We start from the raw sequence: 23992 nt of genomic DNA, 5'->3' as shown, positions 1-23992 counted from the left end.
GATGTCACACACCAGGAACTGATAGCAGTCTAATAAGCTATCATGTTAGATTACCTGCATATTAAAGCAGAAATCCATCAATATGTCACTTCTATGTAGCAATATTTAATTGCCTTTGTGTGTCAATGGAATCAATTATCTTACTGTGGTCAAAAACATCGATGTCACACCAGGTATTGATAGCAGTCCAATAAGCTATCATTTTAGATTACCTGCACGTTTAAGCAGAAATCCATAAGTATGTTATTTCTATGTAGCAATATTGAGTTGCCTTTATGTCTCAGTGTATATTCATTATTATCTTTATCATATATTAACTAGGGGTGTGCACTGGACACTTTTCGTGTTTTGTGTTTTGGTTTTGGATCTGGATCTTTCTTCGTGTTTTGTATCTGGATTGGTTTTGCCAAAACCACCCTTCGGTGATTTGGGTTCTGGGTTTTGTGTTTTGGATCTGTATTTTTTTTTTAAAAAGCATAAAAACAGCTAAAATCACAGAATGTGTTGATTTTTCTGCTCCTATGCTATTATTGACCTCAAAAACCTTAATTTCCACTCATTTCCAGTTTATTCTGAACACCTCACACCTCACAATAGTGTTTTTATGTCCAAAAGGTTGCACCGAGGTAGATGGATGACTATGCTAAGCGACAGGAGTGGGCGGCACAAACACGTGGCCCATCTAGGAGTGACACTGCAGTGGCAGACAGGATGGCAGTTTGAAAATCTAGGCCCCAAACAGTACATAATGCAAAGAAAAAAAAGAGGTGCAAGATGGAATTGTCCTTGGGCCCTCCCACCCACCCTTATGTTGTATAAACAGGACATGCACACTTTAACAAACCAATCATTTCAGCGCCAGGGTCTGCCACACGACTGTGGCTGAAATGATTGGTTCGTTTGGGCCCCCACAAAACAAGCTGGCAATTAATCTGGCCCTGCACAAACTGGCTCTACGGAGGCAAGATGTCGTCCTCATCCTCCTCATCCACCGATTCCTCACCCTCTTCAGTGTTGTGTACATCCTCATCCTCACAGAGTATTAATTCGTCCCCGCTGGAATCCACCACCACAGGTCCCTCTGTACGTTCTGGAGGCTGGTCTCCCTGGAAAAGTTGATAATTTATTTTTATGAACATCATCTTCTCCACATTTTGTGGAAGCAACCTCCTACGCCTTTTGCTGACAAGGTTCCCGGCTGCACTAAACACTCTTTCGGAGTGCACACTGGAGGGGGGGCAACTCAGGTAAAATAGAGCCAGTTTGTACAGGGGCCTCCAAATTGCCTCTTTTTCCTGCCAGTACATGTACGGACTGTCTGAGATGCCTTCTTGGATGCTGTCACCGATATAATCCTTTAACAGACAGACGCACGCTTGTCGCTGCTGCTTTGAGGATGCAGGTGCGGCTACAGCCCACACAATTCACGAAGACAGGAAAAAAAGAAGAATTTTTTTATTGTTTGTGGAGCGCACTTTGAGGGTTACACCAACCTTTAACAGACAGATGCACGCTTGTCGCTGCTGCTTTGAGGATGCAGGTGCAGCTACAGCCCACACAATTCACAAAGACAGGAAAAAAAAGAATAATTTTTTTATTGTTTGTGGAGCGCACTATGAGGGTTACACCACCCTTTAACAGACAGACGCACGCTTGTCGCTGCTGCTTTAAGGATGCAGGTGTGGCTACAGCCCACACATTTCACAAAGAGATAAAAAAAGAAGAATTTTTTTATTGTTTGTGGAGCGCACTTTGAGGGTTACATCACCCTTTAACAGACAGACGCACGCTTGTTGCTGCTGCTTTGAGGATGCAGGTGGAATCTAGATGGGATTTGGAACCGGGGACACACTACCTCCATCAATTGTCTAAATCCCACTGCACTAATGGCGGATACCGGACGCACGTCTAACACCAACATAGCAGTCAAGGCCTCAGTTATACGTTTTGCTTCAGGATGACTGCTGTCGTACTTCATCCTCCTCGCTAAGGACTGTTGGAGGGTCAATTGTTTAGTAAAAGTAGTGGTGTTCCTACTTCCTCGCTGGGATGATGAACAACTCCCAGCAGCAGCAACAGCACTAGGAGGAAGTGGTTCTTGATCTTTCCCTATTTTATTTTTATCGGAGAAAGTTTGGTCCTCCATTTATGATATATTGATATATACGTGCGGCTAAGGCGCACACAAACACAGAAAATATTTTTTTATTTTTGCTGGAGAGTAGTGCACTTTGTGGGTTACACCACCCTTTAAGAAATGAGCCAGCTGGCTCTTTACTTATGGGACACAGGCGCACGCTTGGCGCTGCTCCTTTGTTGTTGAACGTGCGGCTACAGAGCACACAATTCACAAACACAGAAAATATTTTTTTATTTTGTTTGGAGTGCCCTTTGGGGGTTACAGCACCCTTTAGCGGTCAATCCAGCTGACCCTTTCTTTATGGGACACAGGCGCACGCTTGGCACTACTTTGTTGATGCACGTGCGGCTACTGCGCACACAATTCACAAACACAGAAAATATTTTTTTACTTTGTTTGGAGTGTACGTTGGGGGTTACAGCACCCGTTAATGGTCAAGCCAGCCGGCCCTTTACTTATGACACAGGCGCACGCTTAGCACTACTTTGTTGATGCACGTGCGGCAACTGCTCACACAATTCACATAGACACAAAAATTTTTTTTTTTTTTTATGTTTGGAGTACCCTTTGGGGGTTACAGCACCCTTTAACGGACAAGCCAGCCGGCCTTTTACTTATGGGACACAGGCGCACGCTTGGCACTACTTTGTTGATGCATGTGCGGCTACTGCGCACACAATTCACAAACACAAAAAAATAAAAAATTTTATTTTGTTTGGAGTGCCCTGTGGGGGTTACAGCACCCTTTAGTGGTCAATCCAGCCGGCCCTTTATTTAAGGGACACAGGCGCACACTTGGCACTACTTTGTTGATGCACGTGCGGCAACTGCGCACACAATTCACAAACACAAAAAAATATATATTTTTATTTTGTTTGGAGTGCCCTTTGGGGGTTACAGCACCCTTTAACGGACAAGCCAGCCGGCCTTTTACTTATGGGACACAGGCGCACGCTTGGTACTGCTCCTTTGTTGATTCACGTGCAGCCACAGTGCACACAATTCACAAACACAAAAAAATATTTTTATTTTTAGCACTTGGGAGGAGCACCCCTGATGGACAGAGCACCCCCTGGACAACACTACAGCACCCCTTTAGGACTGGGACACTGCACAGGACTTTGGAGTGGACACAGCCCCTATGGACAACTGACTGCACAACATAGTCCAGCCAGCCCCTATGGACTTTGAAGTAGTGGACACAGCCCCTATGGACAACAGCAGCACAGCGCAGCACAGCACAACACTACACTGCACTACACTACACTACACTACAACACTACACTACACAGCCCAGCCAGCCCTAACTCCCACCCTCCCTCTTCACTGTCCACAGCCGAGTGAGAAAATGGCGCCAACGCGGTTACCTTATATAGGATCCAAAACCCGCGAGACCCGGAAGGCGGGATGATGACATTTTGCCTCGATTTTAGATCCGAGTCAGGCGGGAAAAGTCGAGCCTGACTCGGATCGGCCTCGGATCGGGGGGGCTCGGGGGGGTTCGGATTTCAGAAATCCGGACCCGCTCACCCCTAATATTAACACAAACAGACAATACAAGTATTAATGTCCCTTAATGTCTCATATACATAGGAAATCTCCAATCACAGATGGAGTTAATTGCAGTCACATTCGCTGCTATGCATCTGTTGTACTGACAATGAATGCTATATTGATTGCAATACATAAAAGTCTACGATCACAGATGGGGTTAATTGCAGTCACATTCGCTGCTATAATGCATCTGTTGTACTAACAATGAATGCTATATTAATTGCAATACATAGAGAATCTGCGATCACAGATGGGGTTAATTGCAGTCACATTCGCTGCTATGCATCTGTTGTACTGACAATGAATGCTATATTGATTGCAATACATAAAAGTCTACGATCACAGATGGAGTTAGTTGCAGTCACATTCGCTGCTATAATGCATCTGTTGTACTGACAATGAATGCTATATTGATTGCAATTGTTTGGTTGGTCATTTGTTGAACATATTAAGATATAACCCAGCGTGCATCTAATAGGGAAGCTATAATAGGCATAATATCTTTGCACGCACAGAGAGACCCTCAGAGAGGTCTGATGCACATTTCGCTAGTGGCTTTTTCAAAGGATGCTTTGAAATCTGGTCCCACGTTGCCAGGAATTAAATATCACAGTTTGTTTACATATGCTAATTATATAGCTTGGGAATACTCCTCCATTCTAACTATCAATATGATTGGCTGTCTGATCCACCCTGGTCATTGTCCGGCTGTACAGCCACTCTAGAACACCATCATGTAAAAGGCAGGAAGCAAGAGCTAACTCCGGTGATCAGGTGACCAAGCCTCCCAGCGAAATGCGCGTCCTCCTTGCTATTTGCACACAGCATGCTGATCTCTGACACACCACACCAGCAGCTTTGAGCCACGGACTGTCCCTGTGAGGTACCTTTCTGTTGCCCCCATGCGCTCTCTCATCTGAGTCCCAGCCTGTGACTCCCCTGCAATGCTGGAGAGTAACAGGGGAGAGACTCAGCTCCATTCTCAGACAGCAGAATCGCTGCCTGTTGTTTCCCCTGGGATAAACGTTGCACTCGCTCTCATCCCCTGTTTCTCATAGACAGGGGAAAGCAGAGGTGACTCCACATTCCCAGGCCTTACTTCTTTCAGTAGTCCTTACCAAAACACATGTGCTCATTCATATGTATGTAACTTCATCACATGTCATATATAATAACAAATTATGATGATATCCAGCACATGCATTGACTAATTTTTCTATTAATTCATAACTGTTGTTTGGTATAATAACAATTCATTCTTATGTCCAGCACATGCATTGATCAATCTGTTTATTAATCCATAGCTGCTTTTTGGTATACAACACCGCTTGATTGTGTCTTTCTGCTAAATCCAATATGAACTATTGATTTTGGATAAAATCCAACAGTTCATATATTTCCATGTTCACATTTGTAACATGGGAACATAGGGCCTGATTCAGAGCCGGACGCTCTGACCAGAGCGCTCACTCTGAATCAGTGCCCTCCTCCATGAAAGTGGAGCGGCCTCCTGGCCGCTCGCATAGCTGTGGGTGACCACCCACAGCATATGCGAGCGTCCATATGCCGCAAACCCTGGAGTGATTTTGGCTCCCACTGACATCACTAGTGATGTCAGTGGGGCCGTCTTGAGATGGTAGGCGTTCCCATGGGAACGCCTCCATCTGGCAGGCATGCCCCCAGCACGCCCACCAAAGGGGGCGTGCTGACAATCAACATCGACATTACGCCCCATTTGGTGCGAGAGCCCGTCGCTCGCCGGGTCTCACGCATGCGCACGAAGGAGTTCCCTCCATCATGCGCATGCACAGTGGGGGAACATCAACCCGCTTGCGAGCGTCCTGCGCTCGCGAGCGGGTCTGAATGACCCCCATAGACCTCGCTATTGTAACTAAATATAAATGGATACATAGTGGATATATTGGTCCAGCATATATCTCCACTTGCCAATTGTCAAATAGGGACATAAACTTCGAAGTTGCCATTTATTGACTTAATTTATATAGGTACTCTAATGCCTGATGTTGTGTACCATTGACAGACATTACGAATGTTACCATACAAGTTAATTTATTTAATTTCTTTAAGGTGTGTGTTTTTCATCTGATCGACTGCTATTTATAAGAATGTTGATCATGACCAGAGATCTAACATATTAAAACTATTTACGCCCTACACATTTGCTTTGTTGTAATCCATCACACTTCTTTATAGATTGTGCAAGGGGTAAATAACTTTTTCACCCTAGATAGAAGCAGATTACTTATCAATATCTTAAACCCGATTGGACTTACTTTTTTATCCCTGATATATATATATGTGTATTATATAACGTGTACCTCACCCTTTGGGGAGAATTTCTTTAAAAAAAAGATGTGTATTAAACGTTAAGTTTTATTTTACACCAATCATTTCATCACTGTCTATTTCTAAGTGTATTATATATAAGAGTGCTCCTACAAAGGCATATTTGTATTTTCTCTTTTTGCTCTCTGCAAAAAGTATTTCTAAATGGGTTTCAAACAGCACCTAGCGATTGGAAGGTAGTAGGAGGGGCAGGCCCCTGTACCCCCTTGCAGCGGAGAGGTGAGCAAGAACAGCTTTGTGGTGCCTGTCAGGCCAGCTGCGCCCGACACAGGGTTAAGAGGGAAGTCCAGGAGCGGAACATTTTGTACCTGGTGGAGGGGGTCATGTTGGAGGGCCTGTAACCTCCCAGACATCTATTCCTGTTTCCAGATCTAAAGTACCTATTAAACTTCTAAATCTAACTTTTCCTAACCTAATGCTAATGGCACACTAATGGTACCCTGATAGCTTGCTAATGGAGTTTTTCTATTACAGTGACTCACAGTGCTCCAGCCCACAGTCCCACACTGTCTCCTTCCACTCTCCTGTGTTAAATGGCACCTAATCATGAGGGAGGGACTTTCATATGCAATCCAAAACACTTGAGATACAATACTGAGAAGATGATGTTTTGCCTCATTTTGGGATCTGAACTTGGGGGAAAGACATGAGCAGGTACTTGGAATTACTCAAAACCCCAAAGTTTAGGTGTGTTTGGTTTCTAGGAACCCAAATCTGCACATCTGTACTATACACTAAATAACAAATGCTGTAGATAATAAATAAAACCTTTAACTTAGTCTCTAATTAATGTACCAGCAACATCTGTATACTACAGATGTATTCTCATACACCAAGGCTCTATACACCATATGGATTGAAACACCTGGAGTGAGACATGAGTGGTGTAGCTTTGTGACTTTTTCTTTAAATTTGCGTCTTATTCGCTTTGCAGATGCAGCAGAACACCACTCAATGTGTAATACATTTGCTAGTCTGCGACTTTTACCTCACAGGAATTAGAGTAATACACATACAAGGTCGCAGATGAAACACAATTCCTGGAAATTTGGTATAAAATAATCTGCAACCCTGGGCTGGTGCTGAGGTGACTGATGTCCCCCTCTAAATTATAAAATTTCCCCCCATCCCCGCCAACTCTCAAAACCAAATTCAACCTCTGATTATTAATGTGAAGAAAACCTATCCATCCTCAACTTTCCTAATGTCCCCTGCCAGGGGAATAACTAGAACTTTGTGGGCCCAATAGCAAAACTTTTAGGGCCCCCCCAACTCAGGTCTCAACCAGAGTGTATACATATATCTAAATGTACATCCGTCCACTCCTATGTGCTCTCTGAAGCAGAGGTGTCACCAGGTCTGGTGACAGCCGGTGTGCACCCTGGATACCCCCCATGCCCCAGAGGTGTGCCACACCGAAAAGGGACCTTGGCCTAAATAAATAGAATGTCACACTGCAGCACCCAACTCCTGTCACTGCAGAGGAGCTGAAATTGTGGCATCACCCTCTCCGAGGGTGACACCTGGGCACTACCTGCATGATGCCATTGCTCTGAAGTAGAGATGAGCGGATTGGGATTTATGAAATTCAAACCCCCAAGCCATCCCCGATCCGAGCCATGAACCGAGTATGGCTTGGGTTTTCCCACCTGACTCGGATCTGAAATCGAGGCAAAACATCATCATCCCACTCTTGGATCTAGTGGATTTTGGATTCTATAAAAGGTCCCCACGTCGGCGCCATTTTTCACTCTGGCTGTGGACAGTGAAGAGGGAGGGTGGAAGTTAGGGCTGGCTGGGCTGTGTTGTGCTGCTGTTGTCCATAGGGACTGGCTGGGCTGTGTTGTGCTACTGTTGTCCATAGGGGCTGGCTGTGCTGTGTTGTGCAGTCAGTTGTCCATAGGGGCTTCTGTCCCCTCCAAAGTCCATAGGGGCTGGCTGGGCTGTGTTGTGCAGTGTCCCATAAAGGCTGTAGTCCTAAAGGGGTGCCGTAGTGTTGTCCATGGGGTGATCTGTCCATCAGGTGTGCTCCCCCCAAGTGCAAAATAACTATTCTTATTTCTGTGTTTGTGCAAAGTGCACTCCAAAAAAAATAAAAATAATTTTTTTTCTGTGTTGGTGAATTGTGTGCGCAGTAGCCGCACGTGCATCAACAAAGTAGCAGAGCCAAGCATGCTCCTGTGTCATAAATCAAGGGCCGGCTGGCTCATCTGTTAAAGGGTGGTGTAACCCCCCAAAGTGCACTCCAAAAAGAATAAAAAATATTTTTTTTCTGTGTTTGTAAATTGTGTGCACAGTAGCCGCACAGCATCAACAAAGTAGCAGCGCCAAGCGTGCTCCTGTCATAAGTAAAGGGCCAGCTGGCTCATCTGTTGAAGTGTGGAGTAACCCCCAAAATGCGCTCCAAAAAAAATAAAAAAATCTTATTTTCTTTGTTTGTGCATTGTGTGTGCAGTAGCCGTACATGCATCAACAAAGTAGCAGCGCCAAGTGTGCGCCTGTATCATAAATCAAGGGCCAGCTGGCTTGTCTGTTAAAGGGTGGTGTAATCCCCAAAGTGCACTCCAAAAAAAAAAAAATTATTATTTTTTCTGTGTTTTTGAATTGTGGGCACAGTAGCCGCATGTGCATCAGCAAAGTAGCAGCGCCAAGCATGCGCCTGTTTCATAAATCAAGGGCCACCTTGCTCATCTGTTAAAGGGTGGTGTGACCCGCAAATTGCACTCCAAAAAAAATGTTTAATTATTTTTTTCTGTGTTTGTGAATTGTGTGCGCAGTAGCCGCACATGCATCAACAAAGTAGCAGCACCAAGCGTGTACCTGTTTCATAAATCAAGGGCCGGCTGGCTCATCTGTTAAAGGGTGGTGTAACCCCCAAAGTGCGCTCTATCCCAAAAACAATAAAAAAATATTTTGCTGTGTTTGTGTGCGCCTTAGCTACATGTATAAATTAAAAGCACATAAATGGAGGACAAAAATTTGTCCGATAAAAATAAAATAGGGAAAGATCAAGAACCACTTCCTCCTAGTGCTGAAGCTGCTGCAACTAGTCATGATATACTGTAGATGATAAAATGCCATCAACGTCGTCTGCCAAGGCCGATGCCCAATGTCATAGTAGAGGGCATATAAAATCCCAAATGACAAACTTCAGGAAACGACCTTAAAAAAACATTTAAATAATCTGAAGAGAAAGTAAACTTGCCAATATGCCATTTACGACACGGAGTGGCAAGGAATGGATAAGGTCTTTCCCTATGTTCATGACTAGTGGTTCAGCTTCACATGACGATGGAAGCCCTCCTCTCGCTACAAAAATCAAACGTGTTAAGCTGACAAAAGCACAGCGAAGAACTATGGGTTCTAAGAAGATATCACAAATCCCCAAGGAGAGTCCAAGTGTGGTGGCGGTTGCAATGCCTGACCTTCCCAACGGGAAGAGGTGGCTCTTTCCACCATTTGCACGCCCTTTGCAAGTGCTGGAAGGAGCACCCACAGTCCAGTTGCTGATATTAAAATTGAAGAAGTCACTGTTGAAGTACAACATGATGAGGAGCATGATACAACATGATTTGAGAGCATTGTTTCCACCAAACCTATTTCATTTAGGTTTGGTGGAAACAAAGCTCTCAAATTCTGCAAAGTCCAAAGAGAATATAGAGAGCCTTTGTGATTCTAATTTTTTGCTTTTTCTACAAGCTGTGATAAAAATCCACAGCTGAAAATGGTTCCAATTATGCTAATTAAAAAGAATCTCACAAAAGGGTTTCCTTCCCCGCAACCATTTACAGCAGTGGGACCTTAATCAAGTCAGCCAGTGCCTTTAAACAACCATCTTCCCTCTGCTGGCTACAGAGCTCTGCTACTTCAAATGGGAGATCACTCTGTGAGAAAGAACAAAGTTCAAGCTCAGCGGCAAGAAAAACCCATAGTACAGCCAAAAACGCAGTGCAGGAAAAGGGAAACCACGGCTACCTACACTCAAACCCCAGCGTCTCTACCTTGGATGTTTTGTAGGCTGCCACGTCACTCAGCCTAACGAGAATACACAGAGACGCAGCCAACTCAACTCGATTGGGTGAGCTCATTCCAAGTTTCCAAATACTTTATTTCTAGCAGCAAACAAATAGTAACTGCTGCTCTGCCAAATATATCGCCATGAAACAAAGTTTCTTTACCACAAGGATACTGTTCTAACCTTCAGGCTTGTTATTAAAACAACCAGGAAGCACTTATTAACTATACTGATTTTTTCTTTTTTCTTTTATCATTTTTGTTTTTATCCCCCGTTTTTCATCTTTGCATCCTACATATTTTTTTTATAACCAACTGTTTTTATATTTAAATGTATGCATTTCATTTTACCAGCATTGTATGAAGCATATATGCACAATTCAGGATTTTATATTTATATTATGCAATTGTTTAATTAAAATTATTCTTCATTATTTCACATCGTTTATCAAATAATTACATTCTAAACCATTCCACCAAAAGTGTTGTTGAATCAGCGCAGCCAATCAGTTATTCTCTAGTATCTGAAGTTATTGCACAACTCTTCTTTCTTTGGCAGCAGCTTTTCTCACACTATAAAGATCATATAGGGAGCGCTACTATTCTTCAGTTTTTCCAGTTTCTTTTGGTTTGTTTAAATCAGGCTTCGGGCGAGACAGTTGTTATCCGTGGGATGAAAAAGTCCATCACGGTCATGCCTGGGCAGAAGACCAAACATTCCACCGCTTTGGTCTGGCAATATTTCTAACCAAATCAACTGTCTTGCCATATGTACCATATGTAAAGGTGGAATAAGTAGGGGTAGGGACGTTAACCACCTAGGAACATTCTCCTTTATACGTCACCTGCAGTGCGTTCATAAAAAGTTACTGTCAAGTTCAGAAACTTTGGCTAAGACCATAAGCAGTCCAGGGACACCTAAATCCCTTTGTCCTGTTGTATCCAAGCACCTGCAAACCACACCATCAACTCCCTCCTCGTCAATTTCCTCCTTAGTCAGAATCGGAAGTAGTACTGCAGGCCATGTCACTGGCATGATTAACTCCTCTCCTATCAGGGATTCCTCTGGAGGGTCCTGCATTGGTATGCCTACTGCTGACACTGCTGCTGTTGCTGCTGGGAGTCGTTCATCATCCCAGAGAGGAAGTAGGAAAACCACTACTTCTTTTACTAAGCAATTGACCCTTCAACAGTCCTTAGCAAGAAGGATGAAGGATGACAGCAGTCATCCTGAAGCAAAGTGGATAACTGAGGCCTTGACTGCTATGTTGGTGTTAGACGTGCGTCCAGTATCTGCCATTAGTGAAGTGGGATTTAGACAATTGATGGAGGTAGTGTGTCCCCGCTACCATATCCCACCTAGATTCCACTTCACTAGGCAGGCGATAATGAGACGTCAGAAAAAGTGTCCTCAGAGTCCTAAAAAATGTGGTTGTACCCAATGTCCACTTAGCCACAGACATGTGGACAAGTGGAACAGGGCAGACTAAGGACTATATGACTGTCACAGCCCACTGGGTAGATGTATCACCTTATGCAGCAACAACAGCAGCGTCACCAGTAGCAGCATCTCAGAAACGCCAGCTCGTTCCAAGGCAGGCAACGCTGTGTATCACCGGTTTCAGTAAGAGGCACACCGCCGACAACCAAATCATCGCCTAGTGGCTTACCCCACTTAGACTGTCCTGGGGATTTGTGATATCTGACAATGCCACCAATATTGTGCGGGCATTACATCTGGGCAAATTCCAGCACGTCCCATGTTTTGCTCACACAATAAATTTGGTGGTGCAGAATTTTATGAAACACAACAAGGAAGTGCAAGAGACACTTTGGGTGGCCCGAAAAATTTCTGGCCACTTTCAGCACTTAGCGACTGCGTGCCGAAGACTGGAGCACGAGCAAACAGTCTTGAACCTGGGACGAACCAAGAACGATTCCATCTTGCACCTCTTTTTTTTCTTTGCAATATGTACTGTTTGCGGCCTAGTTTTTCAAACTGCCATCCTGTCTGCCACTGCAGTGTCACTCCAAGATGGGCCACGTGTTTGTGCCTCCCACTTGTGTCGCTTAGCATAGTCATCCATCTACCTTGGTGCAATCTTTTGGACTAAAAACAATATTGTGATGTGTGAGGTGTTCAGAATAGACTTCAAATGAGTGGAAATTAAGGTTATTGAGGTTAATAATAGCATAGGAACAGAAAAACCCACAAATTCTGTGATTTTAGCTGTTTTTATGCTTTTTTCCCAAAAAATACAGATCCAAAACACAAGACCCAGAACCCAAAACACGGAAGGGTAGTTTTGGCAAAACCAATGAATGATCCAGATCCAAAACCAAAACACAAAGCACGAAAAGTGGCCGGTGCACACCCTTACTCTGAAGTCCCAGTGGCCCATCCCAGCTCCTCATGGTACTCAACTCTTCTATACACTGACAGCAACATTGATTGACTGCTAGCTCCTCTTTCTGCAACATTCTCCCTGTCTGCGAGATCGTGCTGCTTCTGCTACTCCCTGCAGTGCTTACTGCATTTCTTTGGCCCTGCTGCCAAGGATACTTCTAAACCAGGGAGTTGTTTGTGAATTCTTGCTTTAGCATAGTAGTTATGCATGAAAAATACGAGCTTACTGCAAATGTGTGAGCAGCCTCTATTTTTCCAAGTAGTCATTAGGATAAGAAGTGTTTCCTGATTATTATATTCTATGATTAAAATGTATTAGCTTTGATTTGCTGTGATCAATCATTTCACATTTATCCTTTACTACTTTTCAGAGTTGCTTAGAGGAATAATCAGCCTCTGACATTGAAATAAGTCGCCAATCAATTGCTCTTAGTGTTGTAGAATCACGTACACTGTCTTTTATGTTCAGAAAAAACAGAATGAAACAAGATAGAATCCATTGCAGGAAGCACTATTTCAAAATAAGTTGCAAACAAATAAGACAAGTTGTGAACGTATGTTTACTAATATATAAGAAAAACCTGAATAGTACAGCAAAAAAAATGCAAAGCAGGTATATTAGTCAGTAACCACATTGTACTCGCGAATTTAACATCCTGTAGAAAAACTTTAATGCCTTGGAGGAATTGCACTAAAGCTTCTCCAACCAACCTAACTATTTTTTCTTAGGAATGTCTTAAAAAGAAGCAATTAAAAAATTTTTTTTGTGGACTTTGCATTAAAGCTGTGGTTATACTGAATAAATATGTATAATAGACCCCTTTTCCAGTATACAGACACCACAAGGATAACAAATAGATGCTTGCAGCACATAATTTATACCTCTTTTCCACCAAAAACCTGGGTCCGACCTGGGTTTTCAGACACAGTTCCAACCCAAGTGAGACACCGTTTACACAGCAGCATCGATCTGGGTTATACTCAGTTCAACCCCATTCACACTGAACCTTGGTCTGCCCTGCTAAACTTGTGAGGTCATATAAGTGGGAGGTGGCTGCCCCACAACCACCAATCAGTTCATTTTAGGCATGACCCAGATCAGATAACCCGGGTTGCGCCGTTTACTCTGCACCATTACCCAGGTTCATCCTGGGCCTATCCCTGGTAGCTACCTGGGTTGGATTGCCGGGTCACTTGACCCAGGTTATTTTTCAGGGACCCTTTTACACTGAGCTGCGACCCAGGTAGACCCAGCAAAAACCCAGGTTTTTGCTCTGGTGTAAAAGGGGTATTACTGTAGTTAATCAGGACCTAACTGCACGGATAGTGGTTACATTAAAGGTCATTACAGCTTCTTTTACACAGGGAGAATTCAATTAGTTGCAATAAGTTGCTTTTTCATGAAAATGGCTTGTCGTGCGAATTTATACTTATTGCACAATTCTATTAGTGGAGGTTTTCATGTGTGCAAATTTTGACATGCATTTTTTGTTAATTCATTTTCACCACCTCCAGAGCAGGTGAAAAGTTGGGGAAAAATCACTATTTCAAGTTAAAAATGTCGGGAATTGATTCAGAACCATTGAGACACCCTCCTTGATTACTAATTAGGCAACAATACATTTTTAATTAGCTTTATTTGGCAATAATTACATGTCATTTCTGGGGTAAAAAAGTGCAGGAAAATGGGTTCATTGATGTTGGATAGGTATATGGGGGTGCTGTGTGAATAACACTTGCTTTCTATCATTACTTGACTGCTGTCGAAATATGCATATAACAGCCATTTGACACAATTTAAGAACCGCAAATACTTTTATCAGGGACACTAACAAGCCTCTTTACTGTTATCCTATATCACTTGGCCTTTTTGGGGTACAGGCAGATTTCTCCATTTTCCCCTACACTTATATTGGTTAAACCCAGGAAAAGTTTTCATGTGAATGCCGCATCATGACTTTTGGAATTGAATTGCGCAAAAAACGGGAGCACACATAGATGCAAAAGCAAAATTTGCACAGGAATGATGCAAAACTTTAGGCACTGTTGCTAATTGAATTCCCCCCTCAATGTTCAAAACATATTAAAAGTACATGAAAAGGGACCAAACCTGGAATTTGTTAGGAAGATGCTAGTAAATATAGAATTTATACTGGATTGCAGGTTTGTTGATTCGATGAGACCTACAGAAAATATATATATATAAATATATATATATGTATATATATATATATATATATATATATGTATATATATATATATATATATGTATATATATATATATATATATATATATATATACTATAGATATACACTACCGTTCAAAAGTTTGGGGTCACTCCGACAATTTTGTGTTTTACATGAAAACTGACTTTTATTTATCAAATGAGTTGCAAAATGAATAGAACATATAGTCAAGACATTGGCAAGGTTAGAAATAATAATTTTTATTTGAAATAATAATTTTGTCCTTCAAAATTGCTTTAGTCAAAGAATGCTCCTTTTGCAGCAATTACAGCATTGCAGACCTTTGGCATTCTAGCTGTTAATTTGTTGAGGTAATCTGAAGAAATTTCTCCCCATGCTTCCTGAAGCACCTCCTACAAGTTGGATTGGATTGATGGGTACTTCTTGCGTACCATACGGTCAAGCTGCTCCCACAGCAGCTAAGTGAGGTTGAGATCTTGTGACTGCGCAGGCCACTCCATTACAGATGGAATACTAGCTGCATGTTTCTTCCCTAAATAGTTCTTGCATAATTTGGGTAATTGTCCTGTTGGAGGTGGAAATCGGCTCCAATCAAGCGCTGTCCACAGGATATGGCATGGCATTGCAAAATGGAGTGATAGCCTTCCTTATTCAAAATCCCTTTTGCCTAGTACAAATCTCCCCTTTACCAGCACCAAAGCAGCCCCAGACCATCACATTACCTCCACTATGCTTGACAGATGGCGTCAGGCACTCTTCCAGCATCTTTTCACTTGTTCTGCGTCTCACAAATGTTCTTCAGTGTGATCCAAACACCTCAAACTGCGATTCGTCTGTCCATAAGTTTTTTCTAATCTTCCTCTGTCCAATGTCTGTGTTCTTTTGCCCATATTAATCTTTTCCTTTTATTGGCCAGTTTCAGATATGGCTTTTTCTTTGCCAATCTGCCTAGAAGACCAGCATCCCGAGTCGCCTCTTCACTGTAGACGTTGACACTGGGGTTTTGCGGGTACCGTTTAATGAAGCTGCCAGTTGAGGACTTGTGAGGCATCTATTTCTCAAACTAGAGACTCTAATGTACTTGTCTTCTTGCACAGTTGTGCACCGGTGCCTCCCACTTCTCTTTCCACTCTGGTTAGAGCCTGTCTGTGTTGTTCTCTGAACGGAGTAGTATACACCGTTGTAGGAAATGTTCAGTTTCTTGGCAATTTCTCGCATGGAATAGCCTTCATTGCTAAGAGCAAGAATAGACTGTCGAGTTTCACATGAAAGTTCTCTTTTTCTGGCCATTTGGAGAGTATAATAGAACCCACAAACATGATGCTCCAGATACTCAACTAGCTCAAAGGAAGGCCAGTTTTATAGCTTCTCTAAAGAGCAAACCCATTTTCATGCTCTGTTAACATAATTGCACAAGGTTTTCAAGGGTTTTCTAATCATCCATTATTCTTCTAATGCACTTAGCAAACACAATGTACCAATAGAGCACTGGAGTGATGGTAGCTGGAAATGGGCCTCTATGCACCTATGTAGATATTCCTTTAAAAACCAGATGTTTGCAGCTAGTATAGTCATTTACCACATTAACAATGTATAGAGAGTATTTCTGATTAGTTTAACTTTATATTCTTTGAAAAAAAACAGTGCTTTTCTTTAAAAAATAAGGAAATTTCTAAGTGACCCCAAACTTTTGAATGCTAGTGTGTGTATATATATATATATATATATATATATATATATATTTTAAAGTTGTATGTTTATTCTACAATAATTTTTAATTTTAAAGTCAATTATTAATGACCCTGTTTATAGTACTTCAAAATTATTTGGTTATTAGTATTCTAAAACATATACTTTTTAACTGCCCACAAATTAGATAATTACACTAGGAAGAAAAGTAATAATAATAATAATAATAATAATAATAATAATAATAATAATAATAATAATAAATAATAAATAATGTAGTTTATTGCACTTTCAGCAACTAATGTATTCTTATGGTACCTCTTAGTTTTTCACATAGTATGTACATTTTCCATGACAGAATAAAGAAACAGAATTATGCACATTTAGTGTTATCTATAAACAAGGTATTTTGACAAGCAGTCTACTCGTTGATGGGTCCCAGTGCTGCTACTGTGAGCTGACAGACAGATATAACCTCCAGCAGATGCAAAACATAATATTCTATAGATCCTGCAAATGGTGTCACTCTATATCAGATAGGCACCAGTCACAGTCACAAACCCCTGCTATCAATAAATGGAATGACAGCCCAGTAAGGAAGAGGTGTGTGATTTCTTGTACCAATTTCTCCACAGGTATCATGGAATGTTGTTTTAGTTTCTGTTCAGTATTTGCACAAATCCTCAGGGGGCTTTATACATCCCACATGTCTTCACGCTGGTTGACAAGTAAAATGTTATTATTTACAGTATATAAATATAGACACAGAGGCAACAAATAACACATGTTTACTTTAAACTTATTCTATTATAATACTACTCATAAAATAAAATGTACATTTTTTAGCAGTGTCTTATGTCTGTCCGATGGATTGAACTGCAAATCCTGAAAGATCACTGTTATTTTATACTGTTTTAATTAGTTACTAAAAGTTATTCCATTCATGTCTTATTACTTTTTTTTGTTTGTTTTTAGGTAGGGCAAATGGACATTATTTTGCTTTTATATACTGACTAACACAGTAAGCAGTTATTTTTTAATTCTACTTGAGACAGCATGGAAAATGCCACAAACTCAATAAGAATCCCATTAAGCAGTGAATATGGTATTTTTAAGGATCATTAAGATCAGCATAATACAGAAGAAGCATAAAGTTGAATTAAAAAGGTAGGCGTTTTACAATAAATATTTTTACACAAGAAAGCAGATTCTGATCTGGGGCTGGAGAGATATAAGGGTGAATTGAGGCTGCATGGGATGGAACACAGCGCAATAGTGAAGGAGAGCACAGTACAGTGAAACGACGCCACCTTCTGTGATGCCACACCACTTTTCAGGGTCCCACAAAAAATCTTGTCTAAGGCACTAATTTGGCTAGGGCCAGCTCTGACTTTGGCACTACTGCAGTGGCTGTGTCAGGCTGTGAAGGGCGGTGGGTGCAGCATTACTGTGGCACTACTGCTGTGTGCTATGACTGTGGGCCTGATTCAGAGTTGGGAATAGAGGGCCTGATTCAGCAAGTAACGCAGTTGCTAATACGCATGCAATCGGCTGATTGTTGCGTACTGCGTATGCATTGCAGTGAACGTGCACAAACCAGCCAAAGTGATCGGGACTGCGATCACAGTGACTACGCAGACCCATCGCAGAGTGATTGACAGGAAGAGCCATTTGTGGGTGGTGACGGGGGAGTGGTCGGGGAAACACAGGCATGTCAGTGAGTTTGAACGCTGTTGCGTGGGTGTGCATAAATTATCTACTGTAATGTACTACGCAGCCTGAGGCCTGATAGCGTGCGCCAAGGTTAGCAATTTTTGAGTAAGGTCAGAGCTTGTGCGTGAGGCTGCGATGGTACTTGATTGTACCAATGTTTTCACAACCTTGCTAAACAATACGGATGTGTGTAAGGTAAAGTGGGCATCATTATGTAGTGCAGCGGCGGCATTGCGATCACAATGGATTAGCATACTATCACAGTTGAGCTGCGTGCATAATCGCTATTGCATTCGCAGTTGTGATCTGTAATGATGATTCATTACAGATCGCAACTGAGTAAGCCCAGAATAAGAAAGAGCAAATACTGTGCACTTTGGTAAAACCATGCTGCACTGCAGGTGGGGCAGATGTAAAATGTGTAGAGATATTTACATTTGGGAGGGATGTGTCTAAACTGACATCTAAAATGCAGTGTAAAAATAAAGCTGTCCATACAGTATGTAGTATCAGTCAGATCTCTCTGGTAATGTACCAGAGGGTAAGGGATTTTATACCCAATAGTTACATAAATTACAAAATCATTAGCAAGAGGGTGTTCACATGTATATTACAATCGAGATATTGGATTTGATAGGAAACGGTTGTGACAAGATACAATATTGCATGTTAATGGGTTGAGTTTCTTAGTGAATAAGTAATTAATATCAAATAAGGAGTCTGTGATCTTTGACTTCGTATGCCCTGGTCATCATGACATCTTAGATCTTCTTGAAATGTTGGGGTTATCTCTATAACCCTGTGTCAGGTGCACCTCTGGGACTCCCAGGTTCTGGCGCAGTGCGTCTGACAGGCGCCTGTTATAATATCGCCATTAGCACCTAATTAACTCAATTCTTAAAGTGATCAGTGACATTCATTAGGATGTACAAAGAGACAATATATGGAAATCTGATTCACAAAACCACATTTATTAACCTTAAAGCAAGTAAAACAAAAAATACTAAATTTTAAGAGGCAAAGTTTCCCTAAGAGGCCACTCTGGACAAACCTACATATTTCTGCAAAATACCTACAACCTTTGTAATTTTCATTCTTAAAATGAGCAAAATACACAAAATTGTGAGAAAATAAAAAGAAATACGTACCTTCAAAAGTCGGATGAGTTCGGGCGCAATGAGCCTGAGAGGCCAGGAAGGTCACTACTGCACTCCACGCAGGTGGCGGGAAAACTGACTAGGGGTGTTTCAAACAGCACCTAGAAATAGGAAGGTAGTAGGAGGGGCAGGCCCCTGCGCCCCCTTGCAGTGGAGAGGTGAGCGAGAACAGCTTTGTGGCGCCTGTCAGGCCAGCTGTGCCTGACGCAGGGTTAAGCTAACACGAAAATAGGTTCAAATGTATCATACCACAGTCTGACAGTCATCCAACTTTATATATCACATTTACAAGAGAAGAAGTCTGTTTTGTGACTTGTTTTTTCAATTATAAAAGACTTTTTAGCCCATATCCATCTAAATCACTGTAAAAGATACAAACACATATATTAACATAAAACCTTAATAATTCCTTTATTTCAGGCAACTCTGACCCAACATGCAAAAAAAATATGTATTTGCACCCCTTGCAGTGCAACATGGTTTGTCCAGGTACACAGTTACTTGCTCTTTCTTACTCTATTCCCAACTCTGAATCAGGCCTTGTATCAGACTGTGAAGGGCTGTGGGGTGCAGCACTGCGAGGTACTGTGTTGTTCATTGCTAACTTGTTAAAAAAATTAAACATGTGTATTTTTCAGGATCAGGCATTGTGTTTTAAAAAAAAGTAATAATGTTCATTAGGTGCCAGTGTGCCACCATTAATAGAAGTGCTGTGAGTCACAGCAGTGTATAAAGAAAGAAAAATAAAATTACGTGTGTTGTTCAGCTTCAGGCTTTGTGGTGTAAAATAATAATGTTTATTAGATGCCAGTGTGCCACCATTAAGAAAAGCTCTGTGAAATGCAGCAGTGTGTAAAAAAAGAAAAAAAATGACATGTGTGTTGTTCAGGTTCAGGCATTGTGTTGTAAAATAATAATGTTTACTAGATGCCAGTGTGCCACCATTAATAAAAGTGCTGTGAGTTGCAGCAATGTGTAAAACAAGAAAATAGAAGTGCTGTGAGTTTTAAAAAAAAAAGTTAATTAAACTTGAGTGTACTTAGGTAGTGGCACTGTGTTAAAAATGAACGTTCAGTAGGTACCGTGCCAACGTCCATTACTCAAAGTGCTGTAAGTCGATATAGATCATGATCAGTCGATAGAAGAGCAGGAGCATCATCCCAATATAGTAGTGCTGCGCTGCTGCCAGTCATGATAGTACTTCAAAATCTACTAAAGGTGGTCCATGGGACACAAAGTTTAAGAAGTGGCACCTGAAATCTAATTATATTTCATGATGTTAAAGAAAACATCACCTCTAATAGGAAAGGGCAGTGGCAATGAAAAACTCAGACCATGGCATCCTGTGTGAGTGCTGGTCCTGCTACTGATGTTTTATTCAGTAAAATGCCTATTGCAGAAGTTGGGGCCAAACATAAAGTAGTCAGGCATCTTCTGAAACCTCACATGCAACACCTTCACACTCTAAAGCTGGCCATACACCAGGACGATATTGTTCCAACAAGCTAACTAGTTGGCTGCTTGGAATGATAATCTTCCAGTGTGTGGGAGCAAATGATAATCATTTGTTTGCTGCCACACGCAAAAAAAATGCCAAAAATAGTCATTACAGCTACTTGTAAAAATAAAAACTGTTTCATTTTTCCCAACTAATCGTTCTAGTGAAAGAGGAAAGTTGGAGTCCGTCCCATTGAAAAGCTGGAAGCAGCGTGATACAGTAGTTTATGCTATCACACTGCTTCCTGGTTTGGGTCCTTGGCACACACTGTGCATGCCTTACTGTAATTCTTCATTTATTTCATACTTACCTGACTTCACAAATCCCTGAGGAGAGTCTTAAGATGCGTTACCACGTAACAATTTTTTGAACTATTTAACTATAACAACATCGTTATCATTCAATTGTTCAAAAAATCATTCAGTTTCTGAGTTATAACAATGAACGAAAATCATTCAAGCGCGCTCCCATTTGTAGCTTGTAGTTTGTAGTTCATTTCACACTGTCCAACATAACGATTTTCATTAAGGGAAGGAACATTTTTCGTTCATTGTTGTAAAAATCATTCATTACACTTAAAAAAATCATTCTCCCAATATATAACCCAGGTGATGGCTTCATTTCAGCCTCTGCTCCAAGCCTCAATCTGCTTCACTAACCAAGAGTCACACTGGCATGCAGTCAAGGTAGCTTTTTATGGCATTGCAGGCATGCAAAATGTCCTTGGCGCAATAGACTGCACACACATTGAACTGAGACCACGTCGGGATAGGGCGCACATATTTTTGAATAGGCACCATGCCCATTCTACCAACGTCCAGGTGGTTTGTGATGCAAAACTCAAAATCATGAGTGTTGTAGTCGGTTACCCTGGCTCATGTCGCGATGCCTTTGTCCTTAGTCAGTCATCCCTCCATGACAAATTTGAGGCTGGTCAAATGCCGGAAGGATGGCCATTTCTACACAATAGGTGACTCTGGCTATGGGTGTTGCTCTTGGTTACTGACTACACTGTCGCTTACAAATTCTCCAGCTGAGCACAAGTATAATGATGCACATCAGTCCACCAGATGTTTGATAGAACGTACTTTTGGTCTTTTAAAGTCTAGGTTCCTTTGTTTAGATAAATCTGGTGGATTTTTTATGGTATGCACCAAATAAAGTGTCAGATATTGTGCTCTGCTGCTGTCTTTTGCATAATATGTGTTTGCAGCAGCCTTTAACCGCTGATTATGTGGAGGACAGCAAGCAGGCTGGAGTTTTGGAGGCATCAGGTGACAGCTGGAGCACAGAAACTGGAAGACAGGTGAGGCAGAATCTCATTGTGGAGCACTTGACTGGTAAGTGTCATTCCTCACATGTTTAATGTTTAGTTTGTTACAAACCATTTTGAATGTGTAGTTTATAAGTGTATATTGAGAAGTAGGCTTTCACTGCACTTTGATGCATTTACATTGTGTTGGCCCTTTGAACTGCCTGAATGTTGCATTCTTAAACATAAACTCTACACAAACTCAATTATTCCATAAAACTTCAACCATTTTTGCAAGGTTAGTTGTTTTGCTCAATTTGCTGGTGTGCAGTATGTTTTTTGAAATAAGATTATAGTTCCCTAATCTGTGTTCAATATGTGTATGTTTGCTGCACGTTGTCCAACACTGATTGTTGTACTGTCTATTTGGTTAGTTTTCAGTTTGTGCTGCATTTATTATACCCTAAACTTATCCTTAAGATTACATGGTTAAAGATTCTGAATACTTAAATTAACTTTGAGGAAAAATAAGCATCCCTGTTTTGTTCTGGGTTTTGCTAGATTCTGTAGTTAGGGGGTTAAGGGTTTAGAAGGCGTAGCTAGGATCTGTCAGTTAGAAATATAGGCCTATGATAGCACAGCAGTGGTTAAGGCCTCCCCCATTTCATATAAAAAGCCAAGTTTGAGCAGCCATTTTCCTCTTGGCAGTTTGATTTCAAGCCCACCCACCTCCCCGACATATGTGGTTTGTATAATGTTTTGTTGGTAGGATTGTGTAATTTCCCGGCAAATTTTTCCTTCCAGCAGGTGGAGGTACAGTCTGCGGTAAGCAGTGCTCCTGGGTGGCCTATTATCGCATTAAGAGTGCCTGAATGGCATTTTCCTCCTGATAGCAGCAAGTTAGTCATTCTCCTAAAGGAAGGACTAGGCCATCATCTTAAGGAGGGGTCAAGGCTGTGCCAATTAGAGGGAAGTGGTACCATTTCAGGCCAGTTTACGCTAGGCCGGGGATCCGCCCTCTTTATTTATGTTAGTTAGTTTTCCTAGTGGGCTGTGGCCCAGGAGCACCGCTTTTGCTGCCACCGAGCTTTCAATTACAATTCTAATTCAATTCAATACATTTCGGCTGTAACCTCTTTAAATCCATATATGCCTCCAAGTGTTTATTTCTAGTTAATGTTAAGAGTAGAGCAAAACGTATTGCTAAAATAATGAGTGACTTAATACTTTGGGTAAACTTAAGCACATCCAAATGTGTCAAATAAACAATATTGAGCCATGTGTTCTCTTTCCAAAATGTTTATTTATGTTGTTTAGTATCCAAACTTTGGATATGCATACTTATTCAAAACCACATTGTTAATGCATATTTTAACTATAGAAATGTCAACAATGCACAATGCCATTTTTTAATGCTTCAAAAAAAAAAGAGACAATGCATGTACTAAATTTACCATTACATTCTCGAAATGTATGGCTCTAGACACACCAAATATACATCTTAACTTTGCAAACATACACATATGTGTTCTGTATTTGTCCCGAAACAGACATGTAACATTAGATTGTAAAACACATTTGTAACTTACATTACAGCATAGTTTGTATGCTAAATTCTGATTTGCAGAACTAAGCCTGAACAAGTTTAACAATATACGCTTTGTTTTGGTGATACAAAATATATATCTAAGGAATATGTCCCAAAATACATTAATCATGTAATGAAAAACAATTTTTTTAGAGATGTTCCTTAGTTTTCTCAATGTTTGTAACTTTTATAACCCAAACAACATTTCTGTGTTGAACACTTTGGTGTTTCTAACATTTTAGACAATTTGTGAAAAGGCAATATATGTTAATTTTAGCCACCATGTGTTTGTTCACATTAAAACATTATTTATTGGCAGACCTCACTTAAAGTGACCCCTGCCATCCTGACTTGTCTGGCTGCCACCTTGTGTTCGTGGTGTGCGTCTGGGTGGTGTAGCAATTT

This window comes from Taudactylus pleione, unplaced genomic scaffold (assembly GCF_031769625.1).
Source record: "Taudactylus pleione unplaced genomic scaffold, aTauple2 ptg001274l, whole genome shotgun sequence".
Classification (NCBI taxonomy): Eukaryota; Metazoa; Chordata; class Amphibia; order Anura; family Myobatrachidae; genus Taudactylus; species Taudactylus pleione.
Note: the sequence above shows the minus strand (reverse complement) of the source record.